Here is a 21,075-nt window from a genome sequence, read left to right as displayed (position 1 = left end):
GTCTCTCTGCAGTGCTGCCTGCTTGCCATGAGCTCCCTCCAGCCCAGGAGCCCAGCCCAGCTCAGCAGCAGAGGACCAGCCCAAGGCAGCACTTTCTCTGCCTCCTCTGGGCTCCCTCCAGGTGTCCCTGGGGCTCCAGGGGAACCTGCTGGCAAACAGGCTGAAGCAATCACTGATTTTCCCTTCCTCAGCTGGGGAGAGATGCTTCTTTCAGCAGTGACATTTCTCCTATCTGAAAGAATGAGGTGCAAGAATCACCTTTTCATTGTCCTGTCTTTATACAGGAAGCACATCACACTGGGGTGGCCACATGTATGGCTACATTCTCAAACTTCTGGTTTTTCCTCTCCACCTACCTTTACTCACCCCCTTGAAACCATAGTCAAGGAAATGTCCAACGGTTTTCACAGTGGGCCTGTCAGTAACACCTTGTCATTCCTAGAGATCAGCTTCTCCTCCACCAAAGGCCCTCAGGGGCAGCAGAGCCACCACTGACAAAAACCCCATTCCCTGGCAGGGCTGCCCTTCCCAACCCTTCTTCTTTCTGTCCTTGCAGATAGCACAGTTTGCTCACTGTGTTGGCATCCAATTTCAGCTTTATGTTTCCATCCGCCAACCACTCCAGCATGGCTCTGAAGCCAAGCCTTTGCACACACGGGGTCTTAGATGCTTGGACCAGCTTCCCGAAGACAAGTCAGAGCCTGGCCTGTTGTTACAGCTGAGGTGCTACAGCCCAAATGTGCACTGATGCCCTCAGCCAGGGGCATAACAAAGACGAGCTGGAGCCCGTGCTTTTTGACATCCATAAAGGAACTGCCAAGGCATGGTGGGACAAGTGACACAGCTTGGGGCACTGCAATGGATGGGTACCGTTTCTCAGGAGAGACAGGCTGGAAGGATCAGGAGTGGGGTTCCCTCAAAGTGAAGAAGTTGCTTGGATGTATGGAGCTCCTTATAGGGGCCAGGGAGAAGTTGGGTCAGCCCTTGTGAGTGAGGGTCAGAGGAGGGGCCAGTAAAGGTGACATTGTGGTTGGAGTTGAGGAACCCACAGTCAGGGTGAGGAAGTGGGCACAGTCTTTTCTAAGCACCCCAAGGAAGTGTCTGGATGTAGAAGCCTGGGCCTCACTGGGGACTTGGACGACCCTGGAATTTTCTGGAAGGGGAACACAGCAGCATGCAAACAGTCCACGCCGTTTCTGGAGTGTCTTGGGCGAACATCTTCACACAGCTGCCAGATGGGCCAACAAGGGTAATGCAAACTCGGATCTGATACTTGCCAGCAAGGCAGAGCTGGCCAGGGAACTGAAGGTCAGTGTAAGCCTTTTCTGTCATGAAAATGAAAGAGTGAGGTCCCAGCTCCCGAGGGGAGTGAGAAAGCAAAATAGGAGACTGCAGATGCCGGACATTAAAGGACCAGACTTTGGCCTATTCTGGGGAGTTTTAGGGGGGTCTCACGGTCATTCAGAATTGAAAGACAGCAGGGCTTCATACAGTGCTCTTCAAGGACAGCATCCTCCAAGCATGGAAATGACCTCTATCAAAACTGAGTTGAAACTTGAAAGTAAATTCAAGGGCACCATAATGAGCTGTTATTACTTCAGGGACAGTTAAAGAAAAAGCAAAGACAATATGTGATCACTGCAGATGAGTAGATATAGGTAGATCTGACAGATTTTGTGTGCTCTTTGACTCAGTTATCACCAGCAAGGTCTCCCGGGCCTTGGTGCCTCAAGGCAGGACTCTAGAGGAAAAGAAGCAACAGTTGGTAGGAATGAAATCAGGGGCTACTTGGGCAAACTCAAATGCTACCAGTCAAAAGGGACCAAAAGTATAAATGTGTATTTACATAGAGGGAGAGAAAATTTCATCAGCTTGCTAATCCCTGTCCATGTCCTATGAAAAAAAAGAAGAAGGAGACTTTACAGACCAGTATCAAAGTTCTGGAAATGAAGACTTCTTGCACACTTACTACACCGAGGTCTTTTCTGTATATGTTTCAAATTCTACCTAACATCTTCTTTCAGAGGTTGATGTATTTGCCCACATAGAGATGGCCACAGCCTCCAAGATTCCCAGGGGTAGCTGAAGACCCCACATGGCACTGGGAAATGTGACCCAGGGCTCTCAGGAGCCTTTCTGGAGCAGGAGCTGGTGGACAGGCAGGGTAGGCCAAAGCATCTCAGTTGACACAACTGATTTTTCTCCCTTGAGTAGAAAGGCAAGCCTGGACAATTGCACTCAACGTGTCCAGTGCTGGAGAAGAATGAGAAATAAGTGGGTCTAGGTGCTGCAGAGTCTACTTGAAGATGCTCCTGTAACCCAGATATGTTGGGTTTAATGCAGATTTGGCTTTTCAAATGTGAGCATTTTGTTCAGTTTATGTCTTTGCTTCCTTCTGTGAAAGGAGGGAGCTGCTGACTTCAGCGTGTGACTCGCTGTGAGTGAATATGGACAGACAGAGCCTGGGGCAGGGAGGTCTTTTGGGGTTCTTGGGATCTGTGTTTGACACAAAAATGTGTTTTCTATTGCTCTAAGACGATCCACTGTGGAAAGTGGACTTCAGAGGAGGTAAAGTGGACTTAATATACAGCAGAGGAGGGTGGTTTATTTTTTATTGAACCATGCCTTCCTTTGGTTTTGGGTTTTGGCAATTAAGAAAGATCCTTCTGTCTCTGTGTACAGCTTGTTCTCCAAGTGAAGCCAGTGGCAACTGGTGTCAATGGGCTGAAACATGCAGCTACTGACTGTGGAGAAAGCTCAGAATTGAACAAAGGTGTGTAAGTCCCAGGTGGCTGATGAGAGAAGTGGTGGGGTTGGAGGCAGGGACAAAGACTGCCCATAGAGTGTCTGACATACAGGGTCTTGGCTTCTCTGCATATTCAGAGTCCATTAGGAGATGCTGAGGGTCAGTATCAGTTGGAGTTTGCTGGTATCCCTTAATGTGTAAGCAGAAAAATAAGAAGCAGAAAAAGATGAAATTGTTTCTTACTGATATTTAGTACTGAAAACTTTTCACTTGGACTGCACTCCAGAAACGCCTCAAACTAACCACGTAAGAAGTGAGGAAGGAAGGAAAGTTATGCCCAGAGGCTTGGCTTGTTAGGGCATTTGGCATGTTAATGAGCATTCTGGTGCCAAGTTCCCGACCTGCAGATACTAAAAGAAGATTTCACTGGCCTCTGGAGAAGTGCAAGTCAGCAGCACGTCTCCAAGTTTCTGAAGGTGTTATTTAGTCCCACTGAGGGCCATAGTGAAGCGATCATGGAGGGAAGGAGATGACAAGGTGACTGTCCCTGGGGGCTGGTGAAGCAGGGACGCAGAGGCACTGGTTACAGGTTGAAAATCAACCGTGCAGACAGCTGTGAATGGCCTTGATGTGTTTCATCAAGCAGGATGTTCAAGCGCTGACCCCCATACCCTAGGAATGGGGATCCTTTCCCTCATAGCATGCTCAGGACTCTTCCAGGGAGCAGTGAGATGTGGGGGTGTGTGATGATGCCGAGTGCAGGACAGCGATAGGACTCCTCCTGGGTTCTATGGAGGGTGGGTGAGGAGGCAACACAGTGCTGGGGTTGTAAGGAACTGGTGTCCTCTCAGGGGCTGCAGTGGAAGAGATAGCAGCCATAAGCAAACGGACAAGGATTTCACTTCTGCTGGGGGATCCCTGACCCCACAAAAGGGTCATCCCCACCACAGCCTGACCTAAACTGTTCTATGCCTGTCCTACACTGTTCTATGCCTGTGGGTCTTTCTCTGCAGATTTTAAACACCACTCCTGCTTCCTCACCTCGCTCTGACCCCATGATGTCCCAAGCTTTATGGATGACTTTCTGTCCTCACTCACTATTTCTTCAAACACAAAGCTGCAGTTTTCTGAGGTTTTGCCAAAGGCTGTGCATTCTTGATAACCTGTGCAGCTTCTTCCAAAGCCCTGCTAATGCTCCTCAATCAGCCAAGATGTCCCAGCCCCCAGGCTCACTTGAATCTTCTATTTTTCTCCACATCCCAGCAGTAATCTGCACATCCTCCTCCTTCTGCCACCTCAAAATCAAAACTCAGCCTATTTCACTACAGCATGACACCCTCCCACTCCACGCTGTTTCACATCATCCTCCTGCCTTTAACACACACACACACCACTCTCTCCCTGCATGCTTTTGTGTCTCAGAAACCCTTCCTCTTCCCCTGCAGTGATGGGACATCAGCCCAGGAGGTCTGTGCATTCTCCAGGCTCAGGGATGTTTTCCTGAGGGCCGTCCAAGTGTGGGGAGTGAAGGAAGAAAAGAGATCGTGTCAGCTCATGGGGCATTACTGAGCACATTCACCCCCAGCCGTGGGCATTGCCCTTCTCCCAGGCTGAGCCATGCACAGCAGATGGAAAAGTCTCTATCATCATCCCTGTTTGCACAGGAAGAGCCTTCCTTCCTGCCATCTTCCCAGGACAATCCTCTTCTTCCTCCTCGACACAAAGACATCAACTCTTTCCATTTCTGGGCTCAGACATGACTGTAAGGATTTGCTAAAGCCATCTGCCATCCCCTTGTTTCTCCCTGACATCCCCCGACCCTCTCTCCCAGACCTACACGTGACCAATCACTGCTGCTCAGGGCCTCTCACTCTTCAGAAGAGGTCTTGAGCTTCTTGGTTCTTCCTGGCACTTACTCTAAACTTCCTCGCTCCCTCCAGAGCTCATGGTGAGCTTTCTTGGCCATAGCACGGCCTTTATGACCACCTCGTATGAAATGGTTGTCTTTTTATGATTGTCTGTGCAGAAAGAGTAGACACAGAAAAGCACCAAAATCATCCACAAATGGATGCTGAGTGAACTGATATAAAAACCTGATGAGTTACCCTCGAGGTTGTGTCTTTCTGGCAAGGAGTCTGTCATGAGAAAGGGATCCAGCCTCTGCCACTCTCTGGAGAGGGAAACCGGCAGTGTCCATGCCACCTCTGGAGAAAAAAGGTGACTTTTGCAAGACCACCCTTCACCTGAACCACTTAGATATGTACTTGCAGATGGGCTATCATGCTTTATAGTGCCAACACCTACATAATTGGCACTGCCTGGAATGGCAACCACAGATGCGGACTCCTGTGTTGCAGATATTTATATTTAGGCAGATTAAACTGGTTTTTTTTTAAATGCTGATACCCTTAGGCAACTCACACAAATGCTTGAAGGATTATTGATGCCTTTCAACATGATTATCAACAGAAGGTCCACCAGCTTTACATCTCAGGAAATGGGACACCAGAGGCAAAAGGAAGGATGGTTTGGGCACTGTCCTGGCATCTGGGAAACTGAAGCGTGCTCCCATCTCCCCGACACCCTACCCTTCTCAGTGAGGGGTGTGAGAAACTCTGCCAATGAGGTCAGAACTCACAGTGGTGACAAGTATCTGATGTCTAAGTGCAGCCAGAAGCTAATAATGATAAAGATAACACTAATTAAATGACAACAGTAATATTGAAAGGATTGGAATGTACAAATGATGCAAAATTCAATTGCTCACCACTTGCTGACTGATGCCCCATTAGTTCCCGAGTGGTGATCCCTCCACCCCCACTCCCCCCAGTTTATATACTAGACATGACGTCACATGGTATGGAATACCCCGTTGGCTACTTTGGGTCAGCTGCCCTGGCTGTGTCCCCTCCTAAATTCTTGTGCCCCTCCAGCCTTCTTGCTGGCTGGGCATGAGAAGCTGAAAAATCCTTGACTTGAGACTAAACATTACTGAGCAACAACTGAAAACATCAGTGTTATCAACATTCTTCTCATACCTAACTCAAAACATAGCACTGTACCAGCTACTAGGAAGACAATTAACTCTATCCCAGCCGAAACCAGGACAATCACCCACTCTGCCGCAGACACCCCAGGCAGGGCTGTCCCAGGGCACTGTTTTGCTGTCAGGACAGTCCTCAGTGCTGAAGGAGTGGGAAGGTCCCTGAGACCAGCCCACTCCCTCAACCCCAGGCAGATGGAAGCTCGCTGTTCAGCTCACCTCCAGGGATGCTGGGGGACAGAGGGTGCAGGGGGAGGCCCAGTGCCTGGAGGAGGGGGTGTAAGATTTCTGCCCCCATGTTCTCTCCACCACATGCTCTGGGATGCCATAACAGCCTGAGGACACCTCACCCCAGGGAGGGCATTTCCCTCACCCTGTTGCACTGCTCCTGCTGTGGAGTTGGGGACAGATGTGTCACAGAGGGGTGTTGCCCTGGGTGGCAGAGGAGGCCCAGGGGTTTTCTCCGCTCCATCAGCCCACCCCGGAGTTGGCCACAACATGGGAGTAGTGCCAGCAGCAAGAGCCTCCTCCCGTCCCATTGCCCTGCAGAGACGTTGAAGGGCAGCGCTCTGCAGTGCAGCCTGTGCCAGGATCAGATCCCAGCAGAGAGGCAGTCCCGACTTCCCCCATCTCAGAAGGGTTCAAGTGCTGTTTTCTGCAGAGGGTCCCTGGGCACCCAGGGGACAACAGGGCTGTGCTTGTCATAGACACATCGCGGGAAAAGAATGTCTCTCCTGCTGGCAGGCATCAAGGGGATGGAGCTCAGTGCAAGAGCGCCCGCTTTGCATGTGGGAGGTCCTGGGTTCAATCCCTGGCATCTCCAGGGGTGGTGCTTTTGCTCTGACTGCCCAGCCTCAGGCAGGTGTGGGCTGGAGCTTGGGCACTGCTCCTCTCCAGGCCCTGTGCGCCTGCCCTGCCCACCCAGGGGCTGTGGGAGGGCTGTGTGTGCTGCCTCTGCTGAGTCCCCTCTTGGAGGAGAAGCAGGCAGCTGTGCTGGACCTGAGCCCAGGTCACTGCCCTGCATCCTAGACCCACCCCACCCAGGGGCAATGCTTGGCAGCAGAGTGTGCCTGTGAGGAGACCTCAGGGAGGGCATAGACAGTAGCAGGCGGCTAAGGAATCCTTTCTGGCTGCACTGGGAGATGTGGTGTGAGGGTGCTGGTCCAGCCCAGGTGTCCTTTGGGACCAGAGCCACACTGCCCTGGTGAATTTCCAGGGCTAAGGAGCTGAGATTGTCCTGTCTCCACTCCAGGTGGAGATCCCATACCACATGGGAAGCATTCTGTGCCAGCAGGTAAGGCTGTCTGGGCTGGACAAGCACGGGCAGGGCTGTGGGACTCCCAGCTGGAGGTTTCCTTCCACCATCCTTCCAGCATCGCCACTGGCTTGAACAGAGCCTCAGCTCAGGCAACCTGGGTCTGCTGAGGTCAGGAGCAGCCCTGCAGAGGTGGGACTAGTGGGGCCAGTGCCCACCTCTTGTTCCTGGGGTGTTTGGTGACTCTGTCCACCCTGTGTTGGTAGTATCAGGGAGTCACAGGTCTGTCCACAGGCAGTGAGGGCCAGGAGATGGTGCCTCGGCTGCTCCCCTGACCATAACACCCACAACCAAAATGGGGCATGAGACACGGACATGGTTCCCTGGTGCTCACGGCTCTCCCAGCTCCACAGACCTCTTCTCCCTCCTGGCTGCTCCCAGCTGCACAGCAGGGATGGGCTCTCATGGCCTGGGGCTTTGGGACTGTTGTGCACTGAGCTCCGGTGTCACAGCCGTTGTGTCCTCAGGGGGATGTGCCAGAGACACCTCTTCAGCATCATCATAGCCCATGATCCCCAAGGACAGGGGCCACGTGTCTCCCTCAGCTCCAGGGACCCCAGCACTTCTCCAGGAGCGCAGGCTGGCCCCTGCAAGCAGCAAGGCAGGACAATGCAGTTCGGCCCATGGGGTCTGTACATCATCTTCCTCCCTGCTCCTTCTCCTACCCTTAGTCCCTCCAAGGAAAACTCCTGGGACAGGTTCCCCCTTCCCAGGAGGCTGGGGTCTCAGGACGGCAGTGACTTGGGTGGCACCAGGGATGGCACCCCAGGAACCAGCAGTGCTAAATTTCCCTCTCACCTCCAGGTGCATCCCTGGGCTCTGCTCCCTCCTCTGGCTCCCTGGGCATTTCCCTCTCTCCCTGTCCAAGGGCAACATCCTCCGCTGGATCAGAAACCTCCCTGGCATCATCATAACCATCTGCTGGGTCACCTGCAGGTGGGACAAGAACATCTGAAAAGAGACGGGAGCTGGTGACAGTGAGAAGATACGTCCTGCAGAGCAGAGGGAAGATGCACAGGGACACAGGGCTGAGACATGACTATTGGCAGGACCACAGGAGACGCCCCATGTCCTCCCCATCTCCAGCGGTGACACTGAGAGACACCTCTGTCCATCACAGGTCTTCAGGGAGATCAACTCCTTCTTGCCTCTGTTACCTGGTGCTGATCCCAGACCATCCTCCTCCTCGCTGACCCCAGGGTAGGGCTGCAGCTGGGTCAGGGACTCCTCTGAATAGGAGCCTGCAGAGATGCACAGTGGCTATTATGAAGTGAGCCCCACTGACCTGGCTCATGGTCAGTGCTGCTGGGGAAGGGGGACCCCCAGAGCTGGGGCTGCATGGGGAGGAGGGCTGGGAAATCACCCTGCCTCCCTGGGGCAAACCCTGTCTCAAAGGTGCTCCCAGAGCTGCCCTAGGACAGCCCCTTCCCTCACTCCGCGGGTGTCACTTGGGGTGCAGGGGCAGGAAGAGAGGGGCTGTCCAGCTAGGACAGGCAAAGCTGATGGGGAGAAAGCTCCCCTTCCAGGCCCAGGACCTGGATGGTCTCCCCACAGACCACATGGCCCCAGTGTCACAAGGACCATGGGCTGGGGGGCTTCAGGGAATCAGCCCGGGGTTGGGGCCAGGGGAAAGGGTCCTGCACATGTGCCTCCAGGGAGGACCCACACCCACCTGAGCGAGGAAACCTCGCCTGCTTCTCCCACACTGGGCTGTAACCGATCTCCTCGTACAGGGCCTCAGGGAAGGGCTCCTGAGCACTCCTGGAGCCTGGGGACAGAGGTTGGGCTGGCAGAGGGGCAATGGGATCACACTGCACTGCCCCAAACCTGTTTCTTGGGCCAGCCCAGGACTGGCCCGACGGCACAGCCCCACTGCACTGTCCAGGCCCAGCTGCCACGTCCCCAGTGAGGGCAACATCGCTGTGGAGATTATCTGGGGCAGCGTCACCCTCGCATCATCCCATTGGAGACAGCGCTCATGCCCCTCTGGCCCCTGGGTCATGCACCCCTTGTCTGACCCTGGAGCAGCTCCCATGTTTCCTCCACCTGGAGCTTTCCCCCATCTGCCCCACGGGTCTAGAGTAGCCGGGGGTGGGCAGGGCTGGGCAGAGGGGACAGCCTGGGGGCCTGACACCACAGAGATGGACCCTGCTGCCCTGCACTCCTCCCTCATCTGCCTTGTCCCAGAGCCCCCCCCAGCACTACCCAGAGCACTGCCAGCTTTGGCCATCTCCCTTCTGCTCACATCTCCCCCAGTACCACTGTGCCATTTCTCTCCTCGCCCCATTGCTACCTCCCCCAGCTCTGGGCTCTTTCCACCCCTTGCTGCTGGTGCTCCATGGCCAGGCACTCAATGGGATGGTGCATGAGAGGTGGCAGCACACGGTCTCATCCCCCCAGCTCTGCCTGTGCCCCTCACTGACACCCTGCAGCCCTTCCAGGAGGTATCTATCTCCCCCTGGGAGCGCTGTGGAAAGACCAACCTCTGCGCCCAGCCCTGCTGCTTAGTGCTTGCCCAGCCAGGAGGGCCAGGAGCAGGCAGAGAAGGGCCCCCAGGATGATGCAGATGATGACAGGCACTGAGACTCTCCCACTGCCACTCAGACGGCCCCGGCGGGAATCTGTGTGGGCAAGAATATGGGAAGGCCAGCACCAGGCCTGGGTGAGGTGGAAAAAGCACCATTCCTGACCCCCATCACACAAGGCAGCAGGGGGTGGAGGGCCCCAGGGATGAGCAATGGAGAAGCTTCTACCCTGATGAGTAAATGACAACCTTCCCTACCCCCTCACCACCAGAACAGTGCCTTCTCCTGGGAGTTTCACACCCCAGCAAGGAGCCCCTTCCACCCAGCTGTGGGTCACAGCCTTGCCCTGGGGATACCCAGCCCCAGGGGGAAGACAAGTTACCTGCTCGGGGTGGGGATGCTGCTGTCCTGGGTGTAGCTGCAGAGGAGGAAAAGGAGAGCTGGGCTGAGAGGGTGGGTGTGTGGGTACCGGGGAGCCTCCTCCCCAACACACCGTCTGTGTGTCTATGGATGTCCCTGACCCATCCCACCCAAATTGCCCCTCCTGTGCTGCTAGAAAGAGAGGTCGGGATAGGGCTCAGTGCCTCTGCTCCGGGTGGCTTGCAGGATGGCACAGGCAGCCCAGGGGATAACCCTGGGGCTGCAGGGCCCCACGGGCAATGGCCAGAAGATGTCCAGTTCCACCGAGGCTGCTCCCCACTTGGCACCAGGCTCCTGCGCTCCGCAGGAACATTCTCGCTCTTGGGAGGTCAGGGGCCATGCCAGGACCAATGGGGCAAAAGGCCTTCCCCAGCTCCCTGCCAATACCCGAGCAAGAGGTCCCAGCCCTGCCACTCACCTGAGCAGTTCATGGCAGCATCTTCCTTATGCCGGCAAGCACCGCCATCCCCAGGCCGGGCCCAGCAGTCCTGCAGAGATGGCTCTGTCCCACGGCACTCCACCTGCTCCAGCCAGATGGGGCCCGTCCCCATCCCAAACGCAGCCTCATGCAAGGCAGACACCGCGGGGCCACAGCCCAGCTGCCTGCACGCCACCTCAGCATCCCGCATGTCCCAGGAGTCGTCGCACACCGTCCCCCAAGAGCCACGGTGCCACACCTCCACTCTGCCCGAGCACCCGTCCTCACCTCCCACGGCACGAATCTTCTCCCTGTCTGGAGAAGGCAAAGACCTCCCATGGCACTGGGACAGCAGGCAGAGCCCTGCCAGAAAAGAAGCTTACACGGAGGAGCAGCTCCCTACCTGTGCACGTCGTGGAGTTGGGGCACGGGGCCAGCGGGATCGAGGGCATTTCTGGGCGTCTCCCTGAAGAAGGAAACACTGTGGTGAAAGGGCTGGTTCGGGAGGTCATGCAGAACAGAGCAGGACTGAGCTCTGCTTGTGCCTCCCTCTGCCATCTCGATCACGGCAGCAACTGAACCCTGGTCATTGAGGGGACACGCACAGGACTGTGAGGGGACCCCGACTGCTCAGCCCCAAAAGGTCCCTGTTTAACACAGCAGCAGGAGCATGTCTATGGAGGGGAGGCTCTTCTGAACCCTGTCTGGTCTCTTCTGAGACCTCACCTGGAGATGCCTCTGCCTCCCCCAGGCGCTGTTGGTAACCTGGGTGGCAACTGCTGCTGGACGTGTGTGGCTGTGATCGCTTTTCTGCCACCACTAGCAGAAGGGACTGACATGGAAACAAAAAGCCCCTCCAAGCTCTTTCTCTGCATTTAGCCATACCCAGCAGGGAACAGGAGCTGGGGTGACACTGGGGTGCCCAGGTGGCTCAGAGTTACCATTGCAGGTGATGTGGATCTCCTCTCTCAGGTCTTCACATGACCGTGGGTTCCAGGGAGCAGAGGGACACTGCCAGAAGGAGCTGGTTTTCTCCCCACACTGCATGTTATCCAGCCACGTAGGGCCAGACACCCTTCCATAAGGCAGCTGTGTTTCCAGGGATCCTCCATCCCCGCAGCCCAGCTCCTTGCATGCCAGCGACACTGTGTCGAGAGTCATGGAGTTGGAGCAAATGCTGCCCCACGTCCCGTTGTAGAAAACCTGCAGGCGCCCGGAGCAGCCATCACTGTTCTCCAGCCTCAGGGCCACGAACTCTGGGAGGAAAGGCACCAAGGGGGAACAGGCTGGTCTCGGGCTGTGGGAGCCAGGACACCTCTGCACCCCCCAGGCCCGCAGCGGGGTAGGGCCATGGACGGTACATCTGCCTTGCACCCAAGGGCAGAGCGAAGTCCCTGATGGACAGACACCCTGCCCTTCCTGCTGACCCTCGGGGACGACTGAGCTCCCCAGGGACCCGCAGTGGGACTGAGGGTACCTTTGCATGGGTGTCCACAGGACATGCTCGGGCAGGAGCTCACAGGCAGCCAGGGACAGCCTTGGCCATGCCCATCTCTCCTTCTATCCTGGCCTCCGCGAAAGCCAGGCTCCCACTACAGCTCCCACCACAGACCTGAGCAGATGACTCCCGCATCCTCTTTGTGCCCACAGTCGTGCTGCCCCCAGGGCCTGGCAGGGCAGTCCCAGAGAGCAGCTTCGGCCCCGGAGCAGTTCACGCCATCCAGCCAGATCTGCCCGGAGCCTGTCCCAAACCGAGGGGAGCTGGCTGCCTCCACTGCCCCTCCACAGCCCAGCTGGTGGCAAACGACGGCGGCATCAGACAGGTCCCAGCCATCGTCACAGACAGTCCCCCAGATGCCCTGGTAGTAGATCTCCACTCTCCCAGCGCAGCGCCCGGACCCGTTCACCAGCCGGACCCTCCGGCTCCCTGTAGTGGGCAGAAACCCCAGTTGCTGTCAGGGGCCGGCTGCCCACCTACCCCATCACCTGGGGGGCCCATGCAGCGTCTCTCACCCCAGCAAATGACTCCCACGTCCTCCACAATCCCTGCCACCGGTGAACTCTAGGGCAGGGAGGTGTTGCAGAGGGCCAGGTTGGCCTCGTGCCCTGCGCACCGGACCCCTCGCAGCCCCACGGGACCCATCCCTCTCTCAGGCTTTGGGGGGTTGTAGGCTTTCTCTGCCTCTCCACACCGCAGCTGCCAGCACACCACGCTGGCCTCCTGCACGTCCCACTGGTCATCCAGGACTCTGCCCCACGTCCCATTCTGGAAGATCTCCACTCGTCCATCGCACCGGCTCCCTCCACCCGCCAGCCGCAGGGATGCAAAGCCGGCTGAGCCTGGGGAGAGCAGAGATGCCACAACCATTGGTGGCACCGGGGAGCATGGCAACCTTCAGGGAGCAGGGCGAGGGGGGATTTTCTGACCAAACACGACAAGATTAAGCCTTTTGCTGATGAGAAGCGAGGGCAAGACCCGGGCCCTCTCTGCAGCTCACACCCAGGTCTGCTGCTGCTGGGGGCACCCAGCACCTGCTGTCTGGGTGGTGGGATGAGGCTCTGCCGAGCTCTCTCTGGGGATGGGATGCAGTTGTCTGCAGCCAGAGAGATGGAGCACAGCCCTGCAGCCCTGTTCCGGGCTTGTCCCACAGTAGGAGAACGGAGGAGCCCAGGCCTGGTGGTGGTGCTGGGGCCTAAGCCACCGCCCTGGGGGCAGATGCCTGCCTCCATTCAGCCCTCAGCTCTCCCAAAGTAGAGCGGTCTCTCTGAGCAGGCAAAGCCCTCCAGATGGCTCCTGGGGAAGCCAGGGTTTCTCCAGGGAGAAATTCAGCTTTGCACTGCCATGGGATCCCTGTTTTGGGTGGCCACGTCACACACAAAGGGCAAATGGAGTTAATGCAGCACTTTTCCAGCACTCACCTGAGCAAACGACAGCAGCGTTGTTCCCGTGGGAGCATGGTGAGGCCCCCAGGGTGATCACTGGGCACTGTCCCAGGTGGGCTTCTGTCCCGTCACAGTGGAATGAGTCCCTCCAGACAGGGCCAGTCTCTCTCCCAAAATGCTCTCCTCCAGGAATGGACTCAGCAAACCCACAGTTGAGTTGACGACAGAGAACGTGGGCATCCGACAGATCCCAGCGGGAGGCACAGAGGGTCCCCCAGGTCCCCAGCACCTGGACCTCTACCGTCCCTGCACATGCTGTGCTGCCATTCACCAGCCTGAACCCTGTGTATTCTGGGGACAGAGGAGGAGGAGAGAGGGTGGATTGGTGCTCGTGTACCCTCAGTAGCTGGCAGAGAGGCCAGAGAGACAGCATGCCTTTCTTCTCCTTCTGCACTATTTTCATGCTGCAGACATTGCCATCATCCCTCCTGTCCTCACACCTGGCCCAGCACGGCCCTTGCTCTGTTCCCCAACCCCTGGCACAGCCCCGGTGTTCAACACCTCCCTGAGTCCTTACGTGTGCAGGTGACAACAGCGCTGGTCACGTGGGTGCAGGGCTGGTCCCTGGAGGACCCTCTGCAGCAGGAGATGAGGTAGGATTCATTCCCCACACACTGCAGCTCTCCATCCCAGATGGGACTGACCCCTTCTCCAAAGTGAGCTGGCCCAGCGACAGGCAGGGCCACACCACACTGCAACTCCCTGCAGACCACGTCAGCAGCTTTTGGACTAAAATGTGAATCACAGACAGTTTTCCACTGGTCCCCGTCATGGATCTCCACACGTCCTGAGCAGCGGCTCTTCCCTTCCACCAGCCGGACAAATCCTGGAAAAAAACCCAAAACAACTGGGAGTTCCCAGAGCCCTCTGGCAGTTAAATGCCCACGTCCTGCATCACCTCCAAGCAAGCCATGACCAAACTGCCCATTGCACACCCCAGAGGAAGTTTTTGGGAGGGTGTTTGTGACACAGGCACATCCAGACCCCCACGCACCCCATCTCTACACCATCAGAGCACTCGAGGGTATGTGTCTGTCGCAGACTCACAGTCACAGGTACTGCTCAGACAAACTGCTGCACACAAGGTTCCCTGAGCAGGCTGGCGTGGTCCCTCCAGCACTGCCATAGTGTGAGCACTTTGGATCCAGGAGAACTGGCCCAGATGATAATGACTGCTGCAGCCTGCTCAGCCCCTGCAGAGCTTTGGGCTGGGCAGGAACATCACCCTGATGCAACCAGAAGCACCCCCTGATCCCAGGGGTGTTCCTGGGGTGTTGGAAGGTTCATTTTAGGCAGAAGATGTCACAGAGCACAGAAATGGTGCAGCTGCTATCATGCCTGGTGCCTGTGCAGATCCCTCTGATGTCTGCTCGGGGGGAGGGTGTCCTCAGCCAGGGACACAATGCTCGGACTGGAGGTGTCCACAACCCAGATGGATGGCTGACAGAGGGGCAGGAGACTCCCACTGGGCCCATGCCAGCTCTCAGAGAACAGCAGGCACAGATGAGAGCCAGTAAGTGCTGGAACAGACCCTGTTTCATGGGGCAGCACGGGGAACCATGGGCAGGCAGGAGGGCTTGGGCAGCTGGTCAGTGCTGCCTGCATGGGGCTGTGTCCCCACAGGACTATTCACAGCCCCAGGGACATCTCAGTACCAGCCTGTGCATGCGGTGGTGCAGGAGGAAGCAGCCAGAGTCAAGCAGCTGCCAAGCTCCTAAGCCTCACAAATGCTGGTCCACACAGCCGAGCCCTGGGCACAGGCAGCGAAGGGCTTTGTGGCCACCCTGCTCCATTCCCCAGGGCCCAGCACTCATCCTCTCTGAAAAGCCCATTTGATTCAGGTGAGGTACTCATGCCTGTGAAGGGGAATGGCCCAGGAGGATCAGCCATCTCATGCCGTTCTTCCAAGGTTTGGAGTGCCGAGCAAGTGTCCCTGGGTGTTTCCAGCATGGGGACCCTCAGCATTGTTGGCTGCAAACTGGCAGAATGGGTGGAGATCGATAAAGCCCAATGGACACACCAGGGAAGGGATGGAGGAGTGATCTGCAGCCCAAGGCACTGACTGAGAGTGACTGAGACACTCTGGCAGGGTCAGATCACCCTGGGGTAGGATCCCTCTGGGCCCTCCCCAAGGACTGGGGACATCAGCGATGACAGTCCCAGCCTGGCAATTAGACCAGCATCACTTGGCCCTACTCCGGTGTCCACTTGTTGCTCCCTGAGGGCAGAGCCAAGGTTGCTTCCCCCATCCCAGACCCAGAGGTAGGCAGCAGGCTGTCCCCTTACCTGAACATATCACTCCAGCATCGCGAGTGTGAAAACAGTTATGTTCACCCCATCCGCTGTGTTTGCAGTCAGACAGGGCAGACTCAGTGCCATTACAGCCAACATCATCCATCCAAATGGGGCCTATCAGCTCTCCAGGCATCAGTGACATCACAAGTTCATCCATACACAGCCATGTGCATACTCCTAGCCTATCTGCTACTCAGCCACAGGTGACGTCATAGTATCTGCATCTGACATGGGCCTGCTCCATGCCTATTGGCTATTCAGACATCAATGACATCAAAACCACCGGCACAAAACAGGGGCCTGCTCCTGCCCTATCAGCTACTCAGGCAGCAGTGACATTAGAAGCACCTACACGTGCCATTGGCCTACTCCAGGCCTATGAGCTACTCAAGTAGGAGTAACCTCATCAGCACAGACACAAGCCATGGGCCAGCTCCTGCCCTATCAGCTACTCAGGCACCAGTGACCTCACACGTATGGGTACACCCATTTGCCAGGTACTTGCTGTTGCAGTAGTCTGCCTCCGGTGAACTTGCAAGAACCTATAAGAGCCATGCACCTGGTCCTGGCCTATCAGCCCTTCAGCCCAGAGTGACAACACAAGTACATACCCAAGCCATGTGTCTCCCTGTCCTGCTTTCAGCTGGGATAGAGTTAATTGTCTTTCTAGTAGCTGGTACAGTGCTATGTTTTGAGTTCAGTATGAGAAGAATGTTGATAACACTGATGTTTTCAGTTGTTGCTAAGTAATGTTTAGTCTCAAGTCAAGGATTTTTCAGCTTCTCATGCCCAACCAGTGAGAAAGCTGGAGGGGCACAAGAAGTTGGGATGGGACACAGCCGGGGCACCTGACCCAAACTGGCCAATGAGGTATTCCATACCATGTGACGTCACCTTTAGTATATAAACTGGGGGGAGTGGGGGCAGGGAGATCGCTGCTGGGGGAATCAGCAGGTAGTGAGCAATTGCACTGTGCATCATTTGTATATTCCAATCCTTTTATTATTACTGCTGTCATTTTATTGGTGTTATCATTATCATCATTAGTTTCTTCTTTTCTGTTCTATTAATCCATTCTTATCTCAACCCACGAGTTTTACTTCTTTTCCCGATTTTCTCCCCCAAACCACTGGGTGAGGAGGGGGGGTGAGTGAGCAGCTGCGTGGTGCTTAGATGCTGGCCGGGGTTACACCACAACACTCCCTCTTGCCTAGCAGCTACTCAGGCACCAGTGAGCTGGCCACCACATAGCCACCTACTTGCTATCTGCTTGCCTGTGAGATGCAAAAGCACAAGTGACCTTGTAAGCTCTGACACAAGCCACGCCCCTACTCTTGGCCTATCAGCTACTCAGGTATCAGTAATCTCACAACCACTTACACAAGCCACGTGCCAGCTCCCAGCCTATGATCTACTCGGGCACCAGTGACCTCACAAGCACATACCAACCTATTTTTTATGTGCTTGTCTGGTGGGGTGACCCCATGTGGCAGCCCCCACCCAGTCACTTCCTCACTCCCCATCGGTAAGATGGCGGAGGAAAACAAAAGGACAAAAGTGAGAAAAAAAAATCTCATGGGTTGAGATAAAGACAGTTTAATAAGTGGATTACTTCTATTTTGAAGAATGCCCAGCACTCCCCTAGTTCTATTGCTGACTATGACATCATATGGTGTGGAATATCGCCTTGGTCTGTTGGGGTCAGCTGTCCTGACTTTGTCCCCTCCCAGCCTCGTGCCACCCCCAGCCTCCTCGCTGTTGGGGCAGAGTGAGCAACAGAGAAGGCCTTGATGCTGTGCAAGCGCTGCTCAGCAGTAGCTACAATGTCAGTGTGTTATCTGTCAACACTCTTTTGACCACCAAGGCAAAGCTCGGCACCATAGGGGCTGCTAACAAGAAAACTAACGCCATCCCAGCCAGACCCAGTACAATCTTCACACCTTGTTCCCTCCCGTTTACACCCTGCTGAGGTCCTACAGGATTCAATACATTTACATCCACTATCACCACCCCCTTCCCCATCCTTTGACAGGACGTACACACAGCAGACTGGCTTTGGCTGGTGTGGCTCAGGTGGACCTGCACAAGTGCCAGCACACTCCTGACCTCTCCCCTCTCTCAGTCAGCCAGAGCTGTTTGAAACATTCGATCAGGTTATCAACCTAAGGACAAGGAACTGTATATAGCATCAGTGTGCACCCCACAGTGGTCTTACAGGTAGCTGTGAGATCCCCCACAAACCCATGGGGAAAGGGAGTTCCCCACTACCATCCTATCTCTCTGCTTGGAACCTCAAAAGCCACTTTGCAGTTCCTGGGCTCACTGGCTAGTTCCTCTCGTCCACATGGTCTTTTCTGAGATCCTCTTTGGGTCTTTTCCGTATTGCCCCCATGCACATACTCTTCTGAAGTTGGCATTTTGTCCTGCTTTTCCATGTTGGCAGATGGCGTTGCCTGTGTCTTGCAGCACCGAGGAAAGCTCAGAGTCTTCCCCAGTAACCCTGCATGGCCATCCTGCTGGGCTGGGCTGGGATGTGGGGCCTCCCAGGCCGGTTCACAGGATACCGGCGTAACCGTCAGCAGCATTCAGTCAGCGGTGAGGCCACCAGAGGCAACTTTAAGTCGGCAGCTAAGTGCTAGATTGAGGAGGACTGGGAGGTTCCCGAGGCCCAGAAGCACCGATGAAGAGCTGAGGGACCTGTCGAGAGCCGGCAGCTCTCCTGAGCGTGTCTGACACGGCATGGGTGTTGCCAGGGGGAACCACGGGAGATTTAAATGGCCCTGAGGAGCGCCAGCGACCAGAAGCGTGGCGGACAGGGCGGGCAAACAGGGCGTGGTGTGTCAGAAAGGGCGTGGCACTGCAGTTCGCACAGGCAGGGCATGCAGGTAGGGTGTAGCCCCCACCCCTTCCCAGCTCGAGAAGGCTACTCAAGCGGTGGGCATCGGCCAAGAGGGAGACCCAGGTATGGTTGCCACTTGGGTGAAAGCCATTGTTAGGAAAAAATTGGTGACGCAGACAGAGCTCCCATGTAAACGTGCAGCTGTCCAGGTCTCTGGCTGCAGGGAGTGCCTGAGTCTGTCACTGATGACGGAGGGCAGCGGGGACAGCTCTTGTGTGAGGTGTGACCAGGTGGATGATCTGCACAGCCTGGTGGTAGAGCTGAAGGAGGAAGTGGAAAGGTTGAGGAGTATCAGGGAGTGTGAGAGGGAGATAGACTGGTGGGCCTAAAACCTACCGTCCCTGAGGCAGAGGCAGGAGATGGAGGCTTTGCAAGAAGTGGAGGTTCCTGTCACGGTCGAGACGGACAAACGACAAGTACGCATTCTTATAGTACAAGCAAAGAAGGTTTTTTTATTACTACAAGCCAGCAAATTTATACCCATTACACTTGTTACCTTGTACATATGTCTGTCCCTTATTTGTCAAAACGTTGTCAGAAGTTGTTTTTCTCATGCCTCATTGGGTGGTTTTTTCAGGTTCCTTATAACATCTGCAAACAGTCAACACATTCCTTAAACTTAGTTTCCAAAACATGCTTATTGTTCTTTCTTATTCTCTCACGGGAACACTGCAATCTTGTCAAGGTCAATATCCTCCCCAGGCCACTCGGTCCAGCCGAGGTCTTCTACATCCTGGTCTACCCAACCTGCATCGTCAGGGAGGGCAGGTCTACCCCGCCGGCACGGGTAGGGAGGCCAGGTTTACCACTCTCGCGCGGGTAGGGAGGCTTGTCTACCCCGCTGGCGCCGGCAGGGAGGCCAGATCCAGCCCGCTGGTGCCGAAATGGAGGCCAGGTCTACCCCGCCCTCACAGATATGGAGGACAGGTCTACCTCGCCCGCGTCGGCAGGGAGGCCAGCTCTATCCTGCACGCGCGGGTATGGAGGCCAGCTCTACCCCGCCGGCACAGGCATGGAGGCCACGTCTACCCCAATGGCGCAGACCGGGAGGCTAGGTCTACCCCGCCTGCGTGGGTGGGGAGGGCAGGTCTACACCACCTGCGCAGATATGGAGGCCAGGCCTACACCGACGGCGCCAACAGAAGGGCCAGGTCTACCTCGCCTGCGTGGGTAGGGAAGCCAGGTCTACCCCTCCTGTGCCGGTAGTGAGGCCAGGTCTACCCCGCCCACGCGGGTACGGAGGCCAGGTCTATCCCGCCCGCGCGGGCAGGAAGGGCAGGTCTACACAGCCTGCGCGGACAAGGAGGCCATGTTTACCCTGCCCGCGCCGGTAGGAAGGCCAGGTCTACCCCACCTGAGAGGGTAAGTAGGCCAGGTCTACCCCGTCGGCGCGAGTAGGGAGGCCATGTCTACCCCGCCCACATGGGTAGGGAGGCCAAGTCTACCTTGCCCACACGGGCAGGGACGCCAGATCTACCCCACCCGCGTGGGTATGGAGGCCAGATCTACCTCTGCCGTGCCGGCAGTGAGGCCAGGTCTACCAGAACCAAACGGGTAGGCAGGCCAGGTCTACCCCGCCCACGTGGGTAGGGAGACCAGGTCTACCCCCCCGCTCGGGTAGGGAGGCCAAGTCTACCTCTCCCGTGCCCGTAGTGAGGCCAGGTCTACCCAGCCTGCGCCAGCAGGGAGGCCAGGTCTACCCCCCCCGCGCAGGTAGGTACGCCAGGTCTACCCCGCCTGCGCAGGTAGGGAGACCAGGTCTACCCAAAATGAGCAGGTAGGGAGGCTAGGTGTACACCTCCCGTGCGGGTAAGTTGGCCAGATGTACTCCACTCGCGCGGGTAGGGAGGCCAGGTCTACCCCACCAGCACCGGCAGAGAGGCCAGGTCTACCAGAACAAAACGGGTAGGGAGGCCAGGTCTACCCTGCCCGCGAGGGTAGGGAGGCCAGGTCTACCCCACCCGCACGGGTAAGGAGGCCATGTCTCCGACCACTTTCCTCGGAGGAGCCTCCACTGCCAGCCACTCACCGCGGGAGCAGACAACAACCTCCTGAAGCCACAGACTAAATGGTATGTTTACAAAGGTAGCCTGTAAAAGTACAGGCCGGGGCAGCTGGTAAATCACACAGAGACGTCTGGCGTGCAGCGTAGTCCCCGTATGGGAGGAAGGTACCCTGTATCGTAAGGGGGGATTTGCTGACCGATAGAGCGGCCGCTAGCGATCTTGGGGGTAGATCGAGCAAATCCGGGGTGACTGCTGTATCCTGGTATCGGGAGTCAGGACGGACCTGTCGATGACTGGTATATAAGAGGCAGGAGAAGGGTAGGCGCACCCCCTCGCAATTGCGCTTGGTTTATTTTTGCAGCTGCTGGAAGGTTGTCAACTGGAGCGATGATTATATGATGTGAATGTTTGGAAATTTATGTTAAAGATTTTGTGGGGGTGTGTGGAAATGATATGTTGAAATCT

The 21,075-nt window shown here is 56.1% G+C and overlaps 1 pseudogene; it reads right to left on the bottom strand.

Moving 5' to 3' along the window:
* Positions 1 to 1,122: 1,122 nt before the first annotated feature.
* Positions 1,123 to 18,140, bottom strand: LOC128138356 (antigen WC1.1-like; annotated as a pseudogene).
* Between the last annotated feature and the right edge of the window lie 2,935 nt (positions 18,141 to 21,075).

Source organism: Harpia harpyja, unplaced genomic scaffold (genome assembly GCF_026419915.1).
Source record: "Harpia harpyja isolate bHarHar1 unplaced genomic scaffold, bHarHar1 primary haplotype scaffold_39, whole genome shotgun sequence".
NCBI classification, from domain to species: domain Eukaryota; kingdom Metazoa; phylum Chordata; class Aves; order Accipitriformes; family Accipitridae; genus Harpia; species Harpia harpyja.
Note: the sequence above shows the minus strand (reverse complement) of the source record. Positions and strands in the feature narration are given on the sequence as shown.